The following is a 23,394-nucleotide window of genomic DNA, read 5'->3' as shown; positions in this document are numbered from 1 at the left end:
CGTTGAGCGTCTAATGTCGGCAGCGGCTTCTGAGATAACAAGCTGATACGATACAGTGGTTTTTGCAGTTAAGCTTCATTTTTATACGCTCATTCATATCTTAAGCTGCGCAGCAAACAATTCATATTCATTGACTAAAGCGCTGTTAAGTGTAAATTGCGAGCAGCCGTTCAGTGGCGGCTTAGTGTGATTTTCAAAGTGCTTTTCGCATGCAACAAAATCCAGCGAAGAGCATCTAACGATTGCATGGGTGAAACTGATGGTGGTTATATTGGATAAACTTAAAGGAATACTAGATTACGGTCATTATTTATAAAAAGCGTTATATTTTTTATGCAAAAGGAAAGGTTTATCAGTAACCAAAAAAAGTCATATGACCAACGAAGTTAATTTCGACACTTGCAAATAGTTAATCCGTGCTCTACAAGCTTTCGTGTCATGTAAAAGCTTTCATGTGCACATCTAGTGCTTTGCAAGCTTTCAGGTCATGTGAAATCTTTCCGCGATAGAAAAATATTTTCGACAATATGATGACGCTCTATACAGAGCACTAAAAGTACATTTCGGGGTTTTTTTCGTTTTTGTTTCTTCTATGCTTTCGGTAAATTTTACCATTCTTAGTGGTAAAGCCCTCTACAGTCAGCGATAGATGACTAACTTTCATGGGCAGTCCGTCTGTATCCCCCAGCGGGCAGGCGATAGAATTTGCCCGCGGTAAGGTATGCCTGGTATGCAATATGCACTATGTCTGTTATTTGGCTTGCCCGGAAATTTCAGCGAAGTCCTGTCAAAAATAGTGCTATAACACACAGAAACAACTTGAACTGATATTATAGACTGTGAATAAGATTCCTTTTCTGAAAAAGCATTTGAAGTTCAAGCGACAAATGTCACCAGTCATTGAGTTTGATGGGTGCTCAACTGGTAGTAGAAAAAGCTACAAGGTCTGGCTTAAATCTGGTACCACGGAGAGCTGTTAGCCCTTCGGAGTTCGCTCTAATCTGCTCATTGGGTTTGGCCCTTTGGGGAGGGAGATTCGTAGAGGCTGCGGTTTAAACCTAAAGGCAGGTAGGATTGAAAAATTCAGTTCAGTGTGGAGTCGCACTGCGGCCGGGTGCCGAACCCACAGCACGGCAGAGGTTTAAGGTCGGCCTCGAACCCGACCACCTTTTCCACCTGACCAATTGAAACCAAATAATACGTGCAAAAAGCAGAAAAGTCATCAACTTGTGAAGGGTATTTTAGCTTAGTGAAGCTTTGCTTGTATTAAAAGTGATCCCTAAGTTAATACTTCGTGTTTCCTTACTTTCACTTCTTTTTTCGTATGTTATGTAATGTGTTTTATGTTTTATTTTGCTTTTTTACTATGCACTTCCTATACTTAATTTACGAGTAATAAATTCAAAGGCTTCAATATGCGTGTAGCGCCAAATACATTACGGAACTGCATATATATTTCCAGCTCTCCATATTTTATGAGTTATAAAGTGCGCAGCCATTACCATTACCATTAAACGAACCGAAATAAAAGTGTAGAAAGAAAACGATGATTCGAGTTTTGGCGTTGCGGCTTTCACGCCGAACTGTCATTGACAATATTTTAAATTTCATGCGCCGCGCCGCTGGCAAATTATGCACTGCAATCCGCTTCTCATACAAAACGCATTCATGCAACTCATATCTGCCACGCATGGTGCCACCGCTCAATGAAATTATGCGCATATATAAATTTGTACAAGTGCTTGTAGATAATGTGAAGCCCGCAAACTCGTTTGAGAAACGAGTTTTTTTTTTTTTTAATCGCCCTGCTCTGCCTCCACATGCGCCAACTGTGGCGCGGTGGCTGATAAAGTTGACATGCAACGTGCGTTTAAGTGCAACGTTTTTGTTTCCAATAAAAAGCAAGGAAAATTATGCTCAAGTGCCACTTTGACATGCCAGGGAGAGGGAATAGTTTGAGGCATGAGTATAAGTGTATGTGTGTGTGTGTGTGTGTAAGTGCATAAATGTGTCGGCATGTTGTGGAAGTCATTAATTTTTTAGTTAAGTGACAGTAGTTTTGTAAGTGCATGTGCACATAATTGAAATGTGTTTATTGGTTGAGTGATTTAGTTTATTGAATTTTATGGAGTATGACAAGATTAGAAAGTCATAAATAGGAATGTGATTTTATGAAATGCTCACAAGTTCAACAATGCTGTGAACCGTGTTTGGTGAGGAAGACATATCGCGCTTGAGTGGCAACGAATATAAAAATAGTTTTCCTGTTTAATGATGCATCAAAGTGGCTTTTATGTACATTTTTCACATTCCATTTATATTTTTGTAGTAAATCTGATTGAAGGAATGGTATTTGCGGTTTACATTTGAAATTAGAAAGCTCTGTAATAATTTCCACAAGTTACTTTTTATAGATACATATATACTTTTATATACTTTTGCAGTAGCCTTTGCAAATAGGTCTAAGCGATGCTTTTTTTACTGAAGCTACCACGAAAAACAAGTAGCTGAAATAAAAAAAGTGTTGAGTCGTTTTGCAGCTATTTTTTTCTGAGAAAATTTACAGTAATAATAAACATATATATTTTTTATACCACTAGAAAGTAGATATTTCAACCAATTTAGATTTTATACTGATTTAAAAAAAAAAATAATTTTTGGCTTAATTTTTTTTTTTTTGGAAAATAATGTTTTTTTGATATTAGTTCAATATAAGGAGAAACAAATAATTATTTTAATTAAAAATACGTGTGTTAGGGACATAAGAAGGTAAGTTTGCACCAAATTTCGTGAAAATACAAGATAAAAATTAAACAAAAAACCTAAAAAGTAGGTATTTTGATTTTTTCAAATCAATTTTAAGGTTATGCTAACAAATATTGTATACAAAAGTTATATTTATTTATATTTATATTTATTTTTATTTTCACTACCTACAACATTGCCATATAACTGTTTTTTATAAGACTTGTAGTTTTGCCGGAAATCGCAACCTTTTTTAATCCTTGAAAATTCAACCACGCCACTTGCCTTCATTTTTTTAACCTCAAGTCGCCCGTAAATTATTTTTTCCTTAGCGTTTGTTATACTACTATGTATATCTTATTCTATTCTGGTGAATTTCACCTTCTACGATTTTTTGTGTCAAAAATTATCTACCCTAGTCTTTTAGATATGTAGTTTTTCATGGAAGTGAAAATTTTAATATTTTCTCGAAAAAGATAAATTTTGAGCATATTTAAAGAGAAAGCGATTTACAAGCGCTATTTAATATTTTAAAATAGAAAATATTATCAGCGCTTAGAGTACACTTCAAAGAGTAAATATTACCGTTATTTAATAATTTGAATTCGAGAATATGATCACCGCTTTAACATATAATCAAGTCGTTTTTAGTATATTGTATAGTCGTTTTCGATTCGCCACTTCTATGCTCACTGGCGCACTCTGCTAAAACTCTGCTTGCATCACATTGAGTTTTAACAAGCGTTTGTTATTCTTTCTCTATTTGTTTATAAACTATATTTATACCAGTTGCATGTTCGATTCGCTACTCATTTAAGCTTGATATTTATACCAACTGTTTCTTTGTTTTTCTCCAAGGTTTGGAGAAAGCAGGATCACTTAGTGCTCCGACCCTTAGAAAATATTTATTCAGCTGCTTTAGAATTGTCATGCAATGGTTTCATTTTTGATTATTCTGAGATATACTATACCATATATTTGAAAAACTTGCAACACTTATTTTTGACCACTCAGTCGAACATAGCATATATTTACCTGAAAATACAAATAAAACAAGAATAATTAATGTAAGTTGTAATTTATTGTAATATAATAATTATTGAGAATATTTTTTACAGAAGACAAATTAAATTGTGACTACACTGTAAGTTATTAATTTTTTATTATACCCTGAACAGTGTTGGCTCACTATAGCTTAAGGTAATAATATAATCTCCGAAAAAATTGTTCAGATCGAATTACTATAGCATATAGCTTCCATACAAACTGGACACATAGTTACTAAAAGAAATGTATCTGTGGGAATAAAGTTCTTGTATGGAAAACTTTCACATTTGACAAGATATATTTACGAAATTTGGTATGAGTTATTGTTTATAGAAATTATGTTATATCGAAAGAAATTGTTTTTTTTGTTTTAGCAATGAAATAAGTAAAACCAAGGTTCATATTTAGACGTTACTTATTGTAGTCATAAACCTATGATATTGTAAGCTGAAATAAATAAAACCAAGGTTCATATTTAGACGTTACTTATTGTAGTCATAAACCTATGATATTGTAAGCAAATTGCTTAGGTTTCTTCATCAAACAGCTGGAGAGAAAGCTAACAATTAAAAAAATGTCCAGCTTTTTGGTACTATTTTTATAGTGTGATATGTCAGTTGCGTTAAATAAGACCACTATCCTAACTTTTACCATTTATTATGCACTTGCAACATATCACTACAGAGTATAATAGTTTAGTTCACCTAAAGGTTGTTTGAACTAAACAGGAGATAACTTGATGAAACTTGGGCTATATATTCCCAAGTTGAAGTGATGAAAAATGTAATAAAACAATAAAAAAGCGTCAGTGATATTAAATTTTACAAAATGGTACGTGAGGGTTCTATAGGAGTAAGTCAAAACTGTACGATGGGAGTGATGCGCCCTCACCAGGTGAAATCAGCTATCTCCGGACCTTTTCGACCAATTTCAACCGAACATCACGTTATTCCGAGATGCCAATGTTGCAGTGCACAAATCGAAATACAATGCTTCAACATCAACTGATGATCAACACATCAATAAAAAAAGGAATTGGTGCTTGACAAACGACGACTAATAGTTAGTTAGTGAAAGCTATTTTTAAAGGTCATTAGAGGCTAAGAAAAGTGAATGCACGATTGGTCACAAAGACACCCAATTACTTCAAAAAATAGCGTCGCGTTAATCTCTGTGAAACAATGCTTTCCGACTACCAGGATGTCATGAAACATATTATTACTGGCGATGAGTCTTGGATCTATGCTTGTGACCCGGTACCAGACGATCAATTGGCCGAATATTGTGGCAAAGTTTAACCGAAGCCGAAAAAAACACGTAAAAGCGGATTAAAAATCTAGGTTATGTTGACAGTTTTCTTCGATAATCTAGATTACTTTGAGGGGGACAACATTGATTTTGAAGAATAACTCAAAAATTATGATCGAAGTCTTAGAATTTTTTGCTCATAATAGTAATCAGATTTTATATTCCATTTGAGTTCCTGAAATTCGGAGAGACTTTCCCCTAGTTTTGATACTTGTAAGTTGCGAGAGTTTAAAATATTCGGTTAGGCCCGAACTTAGCCCTTTCTTAATTGTTTTCGCTAAATTTCTTTCCAGCGAATATTCCTGAGGCCTGATTATTTTGTCAATTTATTTAAACAATTATTTTAATAGCGCTTAGATAGAAACGATACCTGTCCTGACATATAATCCGAGAGATTTGAAAAGCTTTACTTCGTCAATTAAGATTGAAATTTTGGTTTAGTTGAAAATCCACCGGAATAGACATCTGATCCTTACAACCTATTCTATATTGATTCAATCCAATCGATTTTATACGCATTGTTTCAGAATTGACGAACATTTATATAAGCAGCACCTCTCAACCTACTCACACGACAGTTATGTTCTGTATGTTCTGAGTAAGAAACCACGACGCCTGAATCAACTGTCTGGCGAAACTTAAGCCTTAGCAGCATGACTCAATATTGGTCTCACTAAATAACTCAACGCAACAACGTTCTCCATTCTCCAAACTGAAACTTTCACAAGTATACCGTAATTAAGTTCCTTTAATTCAATAAGCGTGAAAGTTTCGAAACAATTCCTAAGCTAGTGCGCCACTACTAAACAGTCAAGAGGCTATCATTAACTTCGTCATTTCGGTAAGTACAAAGTTGCGCAGCACTTCAAACAAAATAAAATTAAAATATCTACGCACTACTTGTGTATGCAACGCAGGTAATGCCATCATAATAAATTATTCAAGATTTTAAATTAACAAAGAACACATGCTTCTCCGCTGCTTGGGAGCGCAACAAAAGCGAAAGTGGATTGGCCTGCCCCACCCAACCGCTTGGCTATGAATATCTAAGATTACGCATGCACGTACAGCAAAGAGCTTGCATTATGATTTCATGTGCCGCATAATTTGGCGTTCCCAGCAACATGTGTGTACAGACGTGAGCATAAAAGCAGTCAACCAACCGGCGCAGGAATGCATAATCTACACACGCTTTGGTTTCAATTAATTTCATGCTTTTTCTGAGCGCCAGCGCGCCCACAAGCTCGACTCCTCCGCACAAAACTACAGCACACACGTTTCAACAACATCAATTGCTGCCACATCAGCCGTCACTCGTCAGCTAGCCTGATTGTAGATTCCAATGTTCTAATGTGAGCTTTCAATTCCTCGTTGTCGGCTGCAGGCGTCGTTAGTTTCTTACGTCGTAACTTTTAACCCGTCAATGTCTCATTCTTTCATTTAGTATGCCATTACCTTTGTTTCAACATTTTCAAAACTACAGCAACGCCAACAAAAAAACAACAATGCGAGCCAACATAAAATAACTGAAGCAAGAAGTAACAAAGAAATCGACACTATGTTTCCTTTACTATTCTTTTGTCTAGGTTGGAAAAACACCCTTCCGGACGAGCATACGCACATGTGTGGGACGCACAGTGGGACGAACAGTGTGACGAGTTTTTTTAACTCTATGTACCTGTTTTAATCTAATAAAAATCGAGCAAGATAAAGCGTTAACTTCGGTTGCCGAGAAGCTATAATAACCTTCACATAAGACATGATTTTGATCATTCAGTTCGTATGCAGCTAAATGCTATACTGGTTCGATAACGGAGGTTCCGACAAATGAGCCGCTCCTTAGAGAGGAAAGAACATGTACGCGATTTCAGATCGATATCTTAAAAACTGCGGGACTAGTGCACGTATAAACAGACGGACATGGTTAAATTGGCTTAGCTTAGGTCCAGGTCTAGGTCCAGACCCAGGTCCATATCCAGGTCGGAATGTATTGTAGGGGAAGTATGTCATTGTGTGCTGTATCAACCCTTGAGTACGAGTATCCTTGACGCATATCAGGACGAATGTACCATAAAATCGATATTTTGTATTATCATCCATCTGTGCTGTGAAAGCTTTAATCCAAATCCAGATCCATATCCATGTATTGTGGATTTTATATTTTGGACGATAAAATATGATTAGTTTGAAAGCAGCTTAAGGATGGTTTTTTCCAGGGTGTTCTTTATGGCATTATTGTAACGCATTCTCAATGAGAGATTCAATGCTATTGCCTACGCGTAACTTAAAAATCTAAGAATTACGAGGTCTTACCAACCTAGTTTCGATGATTTTGGAAAAACCCGATTTTTGGAGAATTTTTAAAGAAAAGTATTATTTTGAACCAAGGAAATTTCCCTAAAACTGCATGAAAACATTAATCATACCATTAACTCATTGTCCAACACCAATCTGTGCTCATGCGGCCCACTGTGCAACGTCTTGGCAACAAAAAGAAAGTTAGTGTCTATACGAGTAGTTTTCTTAGTGTGCACAAACATACCGGTATATATGATACATAAATAATAACTGTAGTCTAGAGTGATGTTGCTCACTACGTTGTCAAGCTGCCAAAGTCATGTTAATGTTATATACTGCTGCTGCCTACCACCAACTACTCTGTCAGCACCCTCAATCGTCGCTTTCTTTGCTTCACAACTTCTGGCCAGCTAACTCAACTCAGCTCGGCGCTGACTATCCTTCGACCCTGCCGCTATTGTCTAAGCCTGTTGGCATTGTTTGAGTTTGGCCTCAATATTACCTCCTGCTGCATGCCACATACGGCCATACAGCACCCAGCGACAACGCTTGACTGGCTTATTTTCCCTTAAACATTTCCTTGATGTCTTCGTTTCGCCGTTGCCAGCTGTTTTCCTACTGCCATGGGCTTGTGATTTGTTTTTCTTGTCTTGGCACAACACTTTGGGGTTATACAAATATGGTATGTTTGTGCCCTTACCTCCATCCATACATACAAACAAATACACTTTGAGCCTTCACCGGCAAGTAGGACGTAATAAAAACCAACTAGTACACAACAACAATACAAGTCAGCAGCAGGAAGCATGCACTCTTTAGCCGGGCACTTCCTTATGCGGTATATTTATATGGAGAGATGTGCGTTCCAAGTACTTCACATACGTCACGCTCACTTAGTGCGGCTAAGTCTCAGTGAGGATTCTGTCGCAACGCTGTGTGGCTTGATTTTCTAGTATCGAGTGCTGCGTAGTTTGGCGGTTTCATCAATTGGATATGCACTCTTCCAGCATATAACGAAGCGTGGTTTCCAGAAAAGCTTTTTGGGTTCAGTTGTGGGTTTTTTGTGAGTGCGTGTATACTTTCTGGGGTTAAATGAGTATAAGTGTGTGCACCTTAAGGTTTCCTTCTACAACAATGAAAATAATACGAGGATTAGAGTATGTACTTTAATCTTTATTAGGTTCGTTTGGTGGGCAGGTGAAAATGCCAGCAGAATCTTAATGAGTCGCTTAGAAATTTACGCAACACGTATTTGGGCAAGTGAGTGAGTAGATCTCAATTAATAACATCATGGCAATAATAGCTTTTAGTGGTTAGACACCGTACTTGAGTGTAATGGGCAATGTTGGAGATTTCGAAGCGACATATGATACTACTTTTGTCAAGAATTATTTATTCGTCGAAGATTTGCTTCTGTGGTATTTAATTAGTCAAGCCTCTTAGTTTCAATATAGAGCTCCTTCTTGGTTCCTCGTTGCAAACGAAAGATTCTAGGGCTTTCGAATAGTAGAATAGTAGTTCGGAATAGTAGAATTGACTGTATATCAGTTGATAGAATTACTTCAGTGATCACTTCGTTCTGTGTTTCAAATACCTAAATGCTAATTATCTTGAGCAACTTCCAGTCATGTATCATTGCTAATTGCCGTCAATTGGGCCTCACAAAATACCGTCAGGCTTATTCTAGAAACTAGTTCTTGGAGAATGTAGTCATGTGTAGAAGTTCACACAAGTGAGAAAAGTTCTTTCAGCGCTGTTCACTTGGGAATGGCCAGAAACGATTATTTTATATATCGTTCAAGCAGCTCACGACTTTCGGTCTAAGAACCAGTAACCTTTGGGTAGAAAAAGAACATCCGTTTGAAGGTGATCTAGAGTGAGCCCAGGGGTGTGCATTGAATTTGAGACCCGACACATAAAATACGCTCCCAATGAAAACAAATCATCAGCTTTAGATGAAAGACCTCGTCACTGTTGACAGTCACAACTCGAATCCGTAGATAATTTTGTCTATCTTGGAACCAGCATTAATACCAACAACAACGTCAATCGCGAAATCCAACGCAGAATAACTTTTCCCAACACGTGCTACTTAGGACTAAGTAGGCAATTGAGAAGTAAAGTCCTCTCTCGACGTAAAAGACCAAATTCTACAACTTACTCATCATCCACGTCCTGCTATATGGTGCAGAGGCATGGACGATGACAACATCTGTTAAGTCGACGTTACGAGTTTTCGAGAGAAAGGTTTTGCGGAAAAAATTCGCACTGGAAAATAAGCGACGGTGCCGGGGCTGGGCCTTATTTGGAAGCAAAAATGATATCGAAAAGTTGGTAAAGAGTTTTCTCTCGTTTATCTCAAGAACCACCTGATTGTTTGTAATTTCTGAGAATGCTTAGTAATGTGAGCAACTTAATAAGTTTTAGTTTTGTCCGTTGAGAGAGCTTAAAATTGATTCTTGGCTACAAAATGGACGAAACTGTCTATGACTTTAAGGAGTTGACAGACACCAGTAAGGTGAGAGATACGAAAAGAGGCAACATGAGCAACGAGTTCGCTAACTTTTATTGGGCAAATAGAGATATTCCACTACTTTGCAGCAAACTAAAAGTTGAGGCTTAAGCAATGTTTAGTACTTACTTAGCTTAGCATTTAAAAAATACTGATTTTTTTCATTTACCATTTTGTGTTTCTTTAATTTTACCTTTTAGAAACATAAACCGTCGAAATCCTTACAATGCTCAAAGCAATTTTACTTATTGAACTGAGATTACGACACTTTTATCCAGTGCATTGCACAGAGGACGAGTAAAACTGCGACAGACACAACTGTCGTCCTTTGAGCATAACTTTCAGGTTTCGGCTTTTTACTTACAAAATTAATCCTATTTCACGTAGCATACAAAAGACTATAATCTGCAGCATTTTTGTCAACCCAAATCTACATTTCAATAAGAAAAACCCGACTATTTGCAAAACACGCACACGTACATGCATGAAACACACACGGCATCGGAGTAATCTTGTTAAAACAGTAGCCAGCAAATGAAAAGGGCATTCGGTTATGCTCTTTTAAGTATGAAATATCTTAGGTATGCGCGACACACATGTCTTTTGTGAGTGTAGCAATTTGGCAGCGAGAAATAGCTGAAGACATTTGTGTTGCTTATTTACCGTTAAGCTATCGTATACTTATTACATATGCCAAGCATGTCCTTACGCAGACACATTATCCTGATTCGTTACCTAATTTAACATGTCACTTGACTTTGATGCCAAGCCGAATGAAAGGCACTGCTGAATTTACGATAGTCGGAGTGTGAGAGCGTTTGGTAAGAAAATATCGCAATGTTGACAAGCAAGTTGCGCTTCGCAGCAGACACATTTTGAGGGTCACAAACTCGACCTGCGTGTGAGTAAGTGATTTAGGGTGTTCAGAGAAAAAAAGGGTTCGGAGGTAAGTGAAAAGGAAGGAAATAGAAAGCTCACAAAACGGTAATAAAAGCGAAATTTAAGATTACTTGCAGATTTTTGCTTTGAAGCAACGATTTGTGAAAATATTTAGGGTGCAATTTGGCAAGCAATGATACATTTAATATATAAAACCCGAAAGCGTTCAGTAGCCCAAAAGCAAAAAACAAAACAAAAAAAAAGTATATAAATAGTGAGTTTCTCAAATGTCTTTTACGCAGATATTTACATATATATTTTTATCTGCTCACCAATACTTATTCGTAGACACAGCAACGCCTTACGCTTTTCGTTTCTGCGTCTCATTGAATTGGGTTCGAGTAAATTTTCCCACTAATAAACCGCAGGCAAAATACTTGCGCATACATTATAATGCAAATGGGCATAATCCGGCTTACACAACAGCTAAGACATCACAGCATAAACATACAAGTGAAACAAAGCCGGAGCACAATTTAAGCGCACAATCGTAAAGGGTCCTTTGAGTCCCCTCTACGCATGCCTATATACATATATACCCATATCCGTGTGTGTGTGTGTGTATTTCGCACGTCAATCGCACGAAAAAATTCGCAATATTTATTACAGTCAAGCAGGCATGCATTATTAAAAAGATACTGATGCTGATTACATTATGATTATCACAAACACACACCCAGCAGACGGACGCAATCACACAGTTACTTTGTACCGCAATGGTAACAAGCATAAAGCATGAAATTGACAATGGGAAGGGAGAGAAATCAACGTAAAACCACGTAAAGATGAGTTTGGCAGCGCAACAACACAAATTAATTATACATACACACACGCACGTAGCTGTCATATGCGTATGAAATATATGTATATTATATATTACATACATACATATGTATATTCATATGCAGTTGCAAATGCAGCAATATACAGTCGCGGATCGCTTACCAATAACAATCGAAAAAATGCTTTTGAGTTATTTTTGAAAGCAGAATAGTTTTGAAACTCGTTCGAAAAATTTATTTTCTAAATTATTATAAAGGGGAATCGCTTTCGAGGTTTCGAGGGTGATCCAAGTAGATACTTTTTCAATAGCCTGGTTTTGACAGATCACGCGTGAGTCCTGTTCAGCTATCAATGTTATTTTTGTTTGACTTTATTACGAAAACTCACGTTCTGTAAAGAATGTGTTTCGCGGGCTGCGCTCAACTTACGGTCAACATAATTGGCGTACTGAGCGTGCTATTTGGAACACTATCACCCATCTTAAGACCCAGCATTGATTATTAGACAATATTCGACCAAACAGACCATGTCCAGCACGCAGTGAAGAAAATACAGCAGCCGTGGCCGAGAGTGTACACGAAGACCGTGGAGAGTCGATTTGCCGCCGTTTACAGCAACTCGGACCGAACGACTTGACGCATTTTACGTCGAGATCTTAAATTGAAAGCGTACAAAATACAGCTTGTGCAAGAACTGAAGCCGCTCGACCTTCCCAAGTGACATCGCTTCGTTCAATGAGTTCTTGAAAAGTTTCAAAAAGATACGACATTTTCGATTCTAATTTTAGCGACGAAGCTCATTTCTGGCTCAATGTAAACAAGCAAAATGGATGCTTTTGGGACGAATAGCAACCTGAAGAGATTCAAGAGCTGCCATTTCATCCAGAAAAAAACCACGGTTTGGTATGGTTTGTGGGCCGGTGGAATTAACGGTTCATATTTCTAAAGAAATGATAACGGTAAGAACGTAGCCGTCAATGGCGACAGTTATCGCGCCATGATAACCGACTGTTTGATGCCTGAAATTGAAGCTCGTGATCTCGGCGACATTTGGTTTCAACAAGACGGCGCCACTTCCAACACATCGCATCAATAAATGCATTTATTAAGAGAACACTTCGGAAAGCAGATAATTTCACGTTTTGTGCCGGTCGATTGGCGACCAATATCGTGTGATTTCACACCGTTAGACTTTTTCCTATGGGGATAAGTAAAGTCTAAAGTCTATACGGACAATCCCGTATCGATTCAGGTCTTGGAGCAAAACATCACGTGTGTCATTCACAAGTTACCAGATATGCTCAAACGAGTCATCGCAAATTAGACTCAACGGATGGACCATCTCAGACGTAGCCACGGCCAAAATTTGAAAAAGATAATCTTCAAAAAATTAATGCGAAAGAATGGTCTTTCGAATTTTAATAAACATTCCCTACTAAATTTGATTTTCTGTGTTTTTCCTTTAAAGAAAAAAGTAGGGAACCTCGAAATGGATCAACCTATAGCTTCTCATCGCACTAACCAAACGTCAGCTCAAGCTTTAAAAGCAAAACATAGAAGCTTTATCATATACCGGCATGATTCCTTATTTTGCTGCTCAAGACTGTATACCACTATGTAATTGGAATAAGCTGTGGTGATTAAAATTTCGCAAGCACTTATGCAGATCACAACAGCAGCGCCTCATTGACTGCCTGAATGAACAAATGAGTGAAGGGCGAGGCACTTAAAAGAGGTCAGCGCTGCGCTTGCAACAAAGAACAGGCAGGCAGGCCCAAAAAAACAAAAAAATATAATGATATTATACCTTTGTGCCGAGCGTAGGGGAAACGTGTTAAATTATGTCAATATTTTTTTGATATAGCCAGAGGCAGAGTTTTGACTGAAGTAAAATGCATGTGGCTGCAATTATTGTTTTAATCGCGATGAAGTCAATATAAAAGCAATGACAGACATAACCGCCACAAGTTGCGCGCATTATGAGAAAATCATTTTTTGGTGATTTTACGCATTTTTTCTTTGCAAATTCAGGCGAAGGTTATGCGGCAGATGTGGCACAAATGAGATAAAAAAAATTAATATTTTATGTGAAACATAAATTGGGGGCAAAGTTATTCCCACACATGCAAATAAAATTGTGTAAGAAGATAAGAATACAAGATATGCACCCAACAACAACAACAACAGCAACAGCAGCAGCAGCAAAACACTTGCGTCAACGTAATTCACTTAAACTGCAGCGCATATTATTTATGTGCTGTCGGCTTGTTGCAATCGTGATGCGCTTGAAAATTGATGCCAGTTACCGCCAAAGTTGCAACATGGCATGCAACGCTTGTGCGTAGCAGAAATGATACACTTAATAAACAAAATGAGTGTGAAGAACAAATAAGTTGGAATGTATGTATGTACATGTGTGCGTAGTGTATTCAAGAGTGCCGCATGAGGAGGTAGTAAAGTGCAGCTGCAAATGCAGTAAATGGAGCGTTCAACATAAATGCATACATATGTATGCAGAGAAGGCATTTTTGTGCCGGCAAAGTGCAAATTATGACCAGTGTGGCATGACGACAATTGTAAAACTCTCGGTTCGCATGCAACTTTGTGCGAATGTGGCGAAGAAAAAACACCATAAAAAGCAGGAACTGCGAAATTTATGACGGATTCACACGTTGTGAATAAAATGGTACACACTGTATTTAATGGTTGTGCTGAGAATGCGTAACGTAGTCACATGTGCAAGCCGGAATTTGACTTCGTGTTTGTTCTTTTATGGGTTTTACGAACTAAGAAGACGATGTAATGTATTTATTGACATCTTAACGGTATGTCAAACAAAAAAATAGCTTCAGTCTAAAACAATCGAAAAGTATACATGACAGGCCTTCACGTTTTGCCTTTCCGCGCTCATTGAGCCCGTGGGAATGTCAATGAATAAAGTGCTGTATCCAAAAATGGCTGGAAAAAAGCCCTGTAAGGAGTTGAAACATTTCAAAAACATGTTAAATGCAAATGCGTTCGTTATTTTGCTAATCACAATGTTGACTTTCTCACAGAAAGTTCACATAAGTTGCTTAATTTGGAAGCTTCCGTTCATACGTACATTATTTATAACTCAGCCTACTAATTCCTATGATTAGAAATGCCGGCCGAAGAAAGATTTGAAAACTGAAATAACGACCGTTCTTCGATGGCAAAGTAAAACTCCTCAAGAGAATATATTCCAACTTGTTACTCATTTCCAAAAGATTATTAGATGTTTTAAGACGCCTTCGTACCAAAATAAGTAGAGAAATGGAATGAGGAACTTGGCTAAACTTCTTGCAAAATGTAAGTTCGCGAACCGTCCGCCGTCCGTTCTAGATTAGCTAAGAAGCCTATAGGCATCGAATCTCTTGATGATTCATAGCAACATGTTGTACGATTAGTGAGTTTTCAAGGTTAGACGCATCAGTTTCCTAACAGTCAAAGCTTGCACAAATATGTATTAATTGGTACAAAAATTGGACAATGGATCTGGAAAAAGATGTCTGCAAACTGTGGCATCTATGTACATAAAAATGGTCGAAACCCGGCCATAACTTTACAAGGCCCAGATAACGAATATACAGTGTCGGACAAAACATTTGCAACTGCTTAGCTATATAAGTGTAAGAAATTCTGAAACTTTGTAACTTTTTCTAACTGAATTGAGTTTGTATTGATTGAAACATTCACTGAGCATAATTTTTGTGCTAATTTTTTTGCGAAAACAGGTATTTTTTTAAATTAATTTTTAACAAAGAAGGTAATGGCTCCAAATAAATTCGACGAAGCGCTGTGAACGCGTGTTATTGATGATTATAATAACGGATAACGGTACTTCTCAAAAATAAATTTCTATAAAATACAAAATTAATAAGTCTTCAAGCTCGCAAATAATTCGAACTACTATATTAGGAACAAAACTGACGGAATAGTGCACCGTGGAGGCCGACAAAAAAAAGGGGGGTTGAAAAAACTGGCAGCGCAATTGTACGAGACGTAGAAAAGTTTCAGTTTAAAAGCGCTCTGCAATTGGTAAAGGACCTAGGGTTATCTGCTCAAGAACGGTGCCTCGTCGCTTGGATGACTCTGATTTACGCAGTTACCGACCCGCGTAGAAACCGCTTATTAGCAAACATAGCCAACTTGCCGATTGCAGCTCGCTAAAGATTATATAGAAAGGCCGATAAGCAAGTGGAAGACTGTTCTTTTCAGTGATGAGTCGAAATATAATTTGGTAGGAAGTGATGGATTACGTCTTAAAAATTCGTATTGTCTAAAAACAATCAAACATTGTGACAATGTTATGGTCTGGCATGTTTTTCTTTTCTGGTTTGGGGCCGCTCTATCGTAATAATGGTATCATGGATCATTACATCTACAGAAAATGGAATGCTGAATGGGAATACCTCTTAAGTTGTCTTTCCACAAAACAACAACTCGAAGCATACGGTAAAGGTCCTAAAATAATGGTTCCAGAGGAATAAAGTGGATGTAATGGAGTGACACCTTAAACCTTAAACGAAATTGGAAAAAAAGAGAATTGACCGCAGTAAAATTCATCAGGCAGAACTTCGACAATGCGAACCAGACGGAGACGGCTTACAAGTTGTAAGATCCGTCATTTGAACGGAGACAAAACAGTGAACTTACTAAAAATATATTAATACTGAAAACATATTTATATATCGTCTCAAATATTTTCAACGCCAGATACACTTTATTGAATTTTAATAATTCGCAAATTTTCGTTTTTTTCTACCGACTGGCACGCATGAGACGCTGCTCAGCAGTAAAAGCGCGGTGATGGACAAGAGCAGCGCGTTCAAAGTCCGGTTTTTATCAAAACCACAATGCCGCACCTCCGCTACCTACCACGTCAGTGCAATGAAACGTGTTTATCTTTTGTTTATTTTTAAACTTTTACGCTCAGATGCGCTTGATCAAACCCCAAAGCAGAAATGTGAAAAAGATTGAATATTATGTATTTTATATATGGGCAGTACATATAGAAAACAACAACAAACACACAAAGCTGCTCGTTGGAAATACTTCTCTAGAAGACGCACAAGCGCATGCGCATCACTGGGCAAACAACTGCATAGGGTTTAACCTTAGAGCGCGAAGAGGACAAGAGGCGCTGCATTGCACTGCCGAGTTGCAGTCAAAACGACCACAAAACCGACCGAGCCCAACCAACAGCATTCTCCGCCAGGCCGTCAGTCGGTAGCTAAGTAGCCGGGGCAAAGACGGAGCTCAGCTGCTGCCATAAATGCGGTAAGCACGAGAAAGTAGCAGCAATATAAAAATATTTGTTGTTGCTTTGCTTATAGTTTTGTGTCATCCACAAACTGGAATTAAAAGAAAATTAAGAGAACTGAAAAACAGGTCGTCGATCGGATGATACAATTGTCGGCGACAAAACCGCTTGGCAAGGCAGCTGTTGCTGCTGCGGCTGACTGGCTATGCAACCAAATCGAGCCAACTTGAGAGATACAACAATAAATTTGAATGCACACTCGATTACGCTTTCATATTTTCGCGCCTGCTAAACGAAAGGCACGAAAAAGGGAATGCAAAGACTGGCTTGCGGCAAGCAACAGGCACACACACAAATATGCATCGTGTATGATTGTAAGTATGTGTGTATGCATGCTGATTGCCTAATTTGTGTCGTAGCTCGGTTTTATTTATTGAGCTTGTGCAAATAAAATTTTGTGGTCGATAAAATGTGAGAAACCGCAAGACAAAAGACGCGGCAACAGCAGTCAAGCAGTTGCATGGCTTTGTTGTTGTAACTAACAGCGTGGAATAGATCTTAAAAAGGGATAAAAAACAATAATAAAATAATATAAAAACTGCAATTGTGTGGAAAAGTGCGGAGAAAAAGTTTTGCTGCACAGCGAGACCGCAAAGCCTGAACTGCCAGCAGCTTGCAACCGGCGACTGCAGCAACGCTCGTTGCGCTGTGAGTGAAATGCTGCTGCCACAGCCCCGGATTGCTGTGCGCAAGCGCTGTTACAGCAGCTACATTGGCAACCACAGCCTCGGGCCGCACAGCCACAAAAACCAACATATTCGGCCCTGCGCAAGGAGGGGTGAGCGGCGGCGGGGTGCTGCCGTAAAAGTAATCGATAATGAAGAAGATGTAGCAAAAGTTAACGACATCATCAACGTTCGCCTTTTTTTTTTTGCTTTTTACACATTTCTTTTGTGCGCTCTGCTGCACCGAAGGCAAGGCTGGCAACCACTAGCCGCCACAGCAGAAGCAGCAGCAACGTAAATGTGCAGCTGTTGCGGGCACTAAAAGTGAATCGGTGTGTGTTGCACGTGATGATGCTGCAGCAATATAGCTGCATGTGTGTGGCTTATTGACGCTGAGTGGTTGCTGTTGTTGCTGTGTTTTCTTCTATAGCTGTTGTTGCAAGTCTATGGCCGCTGCTGTTGGCTTGCGGTCAGTTGGGATTAAATGAAAGTGCGAACATGGTTAAGAAGTCCAGCTTCTTATAAGTACGCACTCGGTGCATCACTCACTTAAGTTGCGCTAAAGATGGGCTGGTTGTTGTTGGTGTGGCTCGTTATGCTGTTGCCAGCTTAGCCGATTAAATATCATTTCCTTTTGTGATTTTTTATCCTCAAAGTTGTAGTTCTTTTAAGCGGTTTATGCATTAACGACATTCATTGTGGTGCTGGTGGTGTGGCAGTTAAAAGCCATTCACGTTCTTCGCTCTAAGTAAGTGAATTAAGGAAGTTGTTAACACTTTTTCGAAGACACACACACAGTGCAACATAATGGCGAGTTGTAAGACAGTTTGCAGAAATTGAAACGCAATCATATTAAGTTTTATAGTGTGGTGTCAAATACCTCACGGAAATGTGGCATTTAGTCAAACCTAATGAATACAACTTTTTCCTGGGGGTCCATTTAAGTTAAAACTGGATATATGGCAAGGAGGTGGAAATAAAGCATAATACGTAAATGCCCTGCTGAAAATGTATGTAGTTCCTATGAGCGAACAAATAGAATTGATTGTACAGGTATACTAGTGTGATCATAATGACAGGTGATCCAAGTAGAGGTATGTTTTTCAATAGTTTTTCGTGTCAAGCTGCCGTGTTATTTTTGTTCATAGTTGTTTGATATTTCATCATGGAAATACTTTTGCCTCAACAACGTTTACAAATCGTTCAACTTTATTACGAAAATTTACGTTCTGTATAGAATATGTTTCACACATTTCGCTCAACTTATGGTCAACATAATTGGCCTCCTGAGCTATTCGCAACACCGTCACCCACCTTGAAACCAAGTATTCAATATTAGATAATATTCACGTCCAGCACGCAGTGAAGAAAATAAAGTAGCCGTAACTCAGAGTGTACACGAGGACCGTGGAGAGTCGATTCGGTTCCGTTCGCATCAACTCGAACTGACGTGTGGAACGACATGGCGCAGTTTACGTCGATATCTTAAATTTAAAGCATATAAAATACAAAAAATGTGAAAGAACTGAAGCCGCTCGACCTTCCCAAAGCAGAATCGCTTGGCTTTATGGGCTCCCAGACGTTTTGAACAAGCAAAATTGCCGCAATTTAGACGAAAAGCAACCTGAAGAGTTTCAAGAGCACCAATTATCGCGCCATAATAACCAACTACTATTTGATAACTGAAATTGAAGCTCGTGATCGACGGCGCCACATTCCACACATCGCATCAATCAATGGATTTATTGAGAAAACAATTCAATGAGCAGATAATTCCCATATGATATCAAATTGAACTTAACGGGTGGGACTTAGCCGCGACCAACTTTTGAAAGAGATAATCTTCAAAAAATAAATGCCAAAGACTACTATTTCGAATGATAATAAACATTAACCATTAAATTGGAAGTTTATGTGCTTTTTCTTAAAAAAAAAAAAGTAGGGAACCTCGAAATGAATCACCTTATATAAGATAAAGTCATTATCGAAATGAGGAGCACTAGTATGAATTCCTTTCGTCGTGTCAAAATGTCCACAATGACTATAATTCAAGTTAAGTGTTGTTCGTATCAAGCTATTCGTCTGAAACCGGCGGAATAATGGGTGAATTTTGCTTCCTTGGTCACGATAATACAACAAGTCATACTATCATTCGTTCTTCGCAACATTTTTTGCCAAAAACTTGCCTCATATCGTTCCATAACCAACGTATTGGGCTGATTTGGCTCCGCAGCTAGTCAACAAACTCAAGAGGTCAATGTGGGGACACCGTTTTGACACGATTGAGGAGATGAAAACCCAATAGAGAAAAGTCTTGAATGCTATAACTGAAAAATACTATTTCGAATGTTTCTGTGTCGTTCTCGTGTAACATTTATTTACTCTTGTTTAGAAAGATGCTTCCAACTACCAGTTAAGTACCATGAAAGCTAGGAGGTTTCCATATTGTAACTATTTTTAGACTTTGCAGCCGCGTTCAAAACAGGAAACAACATGAAACCGTTAACTGTCCTTATTCCAAACGCGAAACTGCTTAAAACTACTAATGCTAGCTCTATAAATAGTTCAACTTAGGTATTTCAACTCGAAGGTCACCCTGAATCAATCTGGTATACACAGAAACTATCTGGACTCCTCATTATTTACTTAATGCTTTATTCTCATAAAGCAATGAACTGCTTAGTGGAAGAAACTGAAGCTAGAATAGCTGCAAATATACAGAAATAAATTTTATGTTTTATTCTCATGCCATTTCCCACTACTAGAAACTCGCCTAAAACTGTCCTTAGTATGTTCAGGTGTACACATAACCTTAAGTTAAAAAGTTAAGTCATAAAAGGAAATTAATAATGGTAAATGTGACACGACTGAGCTGTGAGACGCCGTAAGAGAATTTCCAAGTGTAAAAAAAAAACAATAAAAAGTAATACCTGATGTGAATTGCAGAGAAAATAACAATAATAAAGGAAATACCTCACAACAGCGTAAGCGATTACCAACAGCCTTCATGGCCAAGTGCGAAATTTTTGTGTACAATAAGACACTCGAAACCAACAGCTAACGGAGTGTCCTTGAATGTGTATACGACAAACATAAAAACAAAACAACGCTGTCAAACGCACTGGGTATCCAGAAACTTTTCTACTAACATGCGTGGAGCTTGAAACACTGCCACGAAAAGTGTGAGCAAATAAACTTATTACGAGTAAAAACAACAATAATTTATAGCAAATGCACCCACTCCTTATTTGCAAAGTTTAATGTAGCTTGGCGCTTCTTAGCACTTCTGGACACATTTCGGCACACAAAGGAATCTTGCTGCGCACACTTCGCACTAACTCTCTGGTAACTGTTGTTGTGTCACTACTTGGGACTCAGTTTTGCCGTACGTTGGGAGAGTCACGTTTAACCTACGCGGCAAAGATTTTCCAACAGCAAAACTGGCAAAGTAAACAAATACAAAAACCGAAAACAATCAAGCAGAAAACACAAGAAAAATTAACCAAAAGAAGCAAGTTGGACGTGTAGCGAAAACGAGGGGCATTGAGTGTGGCATAAAAAACTGCTAGCAAGCAGTTGTGGCACATTATGAAATTATACGCTTATGTTGAACTGCCTACGCGTTACCAGCTGCGTCAACATAAAGTACCGTGCAACATGAATTATTTGTATGTTTGTATGTATGTATGCATGTGGCTAGTTGCTTGGACTCTTGCTAATGCGCCTGCAAAATAAACGGCTCGTCACAGCTATTCCGCATTCTTGAGATTTGTTTGTGGCACCGTGCGCCAGGCATTCTCGTTACGCTTGCCACGAATGCTACCAACAACAACAGCAGCAGCAGCAGCAACACTGTTGGGCACTATAAAATTTCGAGCACAATTCCCAACACGCATACCGGAGTTGGTTGTGTTGTTATTGTTGTGCATTAACGTTGTGTTAGTGGCATAAACATGATTTATGACTTTTCTCGCTTTTCTTAACTGCGCCACATGCGTACAACACTATTCATATACTGGCTGCATACTGTCTTTCGCAGCCAGCGTGCGCAACCTGCCTTGCCCGCCTTGCCTGCCAGGCTGCTTCATTGCGCCGTGACCTGGAAAGGTTCGGTATTTCGTTGCGGAATTATGCGCACAACGCCTTTTTCTAGGCCACTACCACAGGCTGTGTCGCATTGTTGACAGCCGCCTCAGTTTCGAAGTATGAAAAAGCGCAAATTACGTCACATTTAATGCAGAAAAGGGAGTTTCTTTGATGTTAAATGGTAGATTAAGAAATGTTGGCGTCAAATTCAGTTGTGCATAATAAAGCTGATGCTTAAGTGGATTTGTGTTTTGCAGTTATTTGCCCACATTTGTTGCCGTCATACAAAGTTAGCTGTGAATATGTATGTGATTAAGCGACAGTTGGTGGGTGTTCCCATGAATTTGTAAGTGGTGATTTGCAAGTACTTGAGAAGAACCCTTTTCGCTTGACAACGGCAAACGCATTTCGATCCGTAATCTGAAATTGACATGAATACTCAATGGGCTTTTATTGGTTGCACTCGGTTTGTTTAAATAGACATTCGTGACATTGAAAATGGTTTGTGGATGTTAGCAGAAATGTTTAAAGTTATGCAAAAGTACTTTTTAGTGCTGGGCTTGTCCACAAAACGACTTGCCGACTCGTATAATGAAGTGGTTTGCATATTTCATGTGTCCTTCTTATTCTTCTTTGGAAGCGTACTTTTCAATATTCTGTTCATCTAGTTTACCTTAACACTTCCGAACATAAAGCGTTTATTGTTTAGTATCGTTATAAAGTACATATTGAACTCAATTCTCAATAACTTCCAGTGCAGCTGTTTTCAGGGCCACTTTTACTTATCTGGTTTCGAAGAACGATTTTCAAATACTTCCAAATCAGCACGCGATAATTTTTTTCAATTTAAAATTGCGATAATTATGATTTATAGTTCCACATTAGTTCTTCATGAAAATTAACTTTCATTTTTACTTCACTTCAACACTCAAAACAATTTGAATTTCCTCGATAGTATAGTGATCAGTATCTTGTAAGAATACTTACAACTAAGTACTTTTCAAAAAACTTACCGTTTCTATGGGCGAGGTGTCATATATTATACATCACAACCGACCTAGCTTCAAAAGATGAAAATAAGTTTCGACTGTTAATAAAACTCCATTTTCGTTGCTGGGCTTGATTACATTACATTATTCGGGCTACGCGACAGACGAGTCGTAAATGGCTAAATTTGGTACACGTCATATGAGCATAGTAGAGAATTAATCCAGTTCTACTGATAGTCGTATCTGCGTATTCGAGACGAACATAAATTCTATACAAGGACTGTTAAGTTCACAGCGTTGACCAAAATTATTTGAAAAAGTTTTTGATGCTTCAAAAATTACAAAAAAAAACACCAACGCCTGCGATATGCTGTTCAAACGGAACGAACTCGACCCATTTTTGAAGCGAATGGTGACTGGCGACGAAAAATGGATCACATACGACAATATCAAGCGAAAACGGTCGTGATCGAAGGCCGGTGAATCGTCCCAAATATTGGCCAAGCCAGGCCAGGAAGGTTTTGCTGTGTGTTTGGTGGGATTGGAATTAATTCTATCATCTACTGCAAACAACTGGACCGCTTGAACCAGGCGATCGACCAGAAGCGTCCAGAATTGGCCAACAGGAAGGGTGTAGTGTTCCACCAGGACAACGCCAGACCACACACTTCGTTGATGA

General features: G+C 38.4%; 1 protein-coding gene across 2 annotated transcripts in view; it reads right to left on the bottom strand.

Annotated features, from left to right (window-relative positions):
- Positions 1-23,394, bottom strand: part of LOC126753054 (polyhomeotic-proximal chromatin protein) — a 425,206-nt gene that overhangs the window by 387,385 nt on the left and 14,427 nt on the right. The gene's annotated exons all lie outside the window — the stretch shown is intronic.

This window comes from Bactrocera neohumeralis, chromosome 2 (assembly GCF_024586455.1).
Source record: "Bactrocera neohumeralis isolate Rockhampton chromosome 2, APGP_CSIRO_Bneo_wtdbg2-racon-allhic-juicebox.fasta_v2, whole genome shotgun sequence".
NCBI classification, from domain to species: Eukaryota; Metazoa; Arthropoda; class Insecta; order Diptera; family Tephritidae; genus Bactrocera; species Bactrocera neohumeralis.
This window is presented reverse-complemented; position numbering and strand designations above follow the sequence as displayed.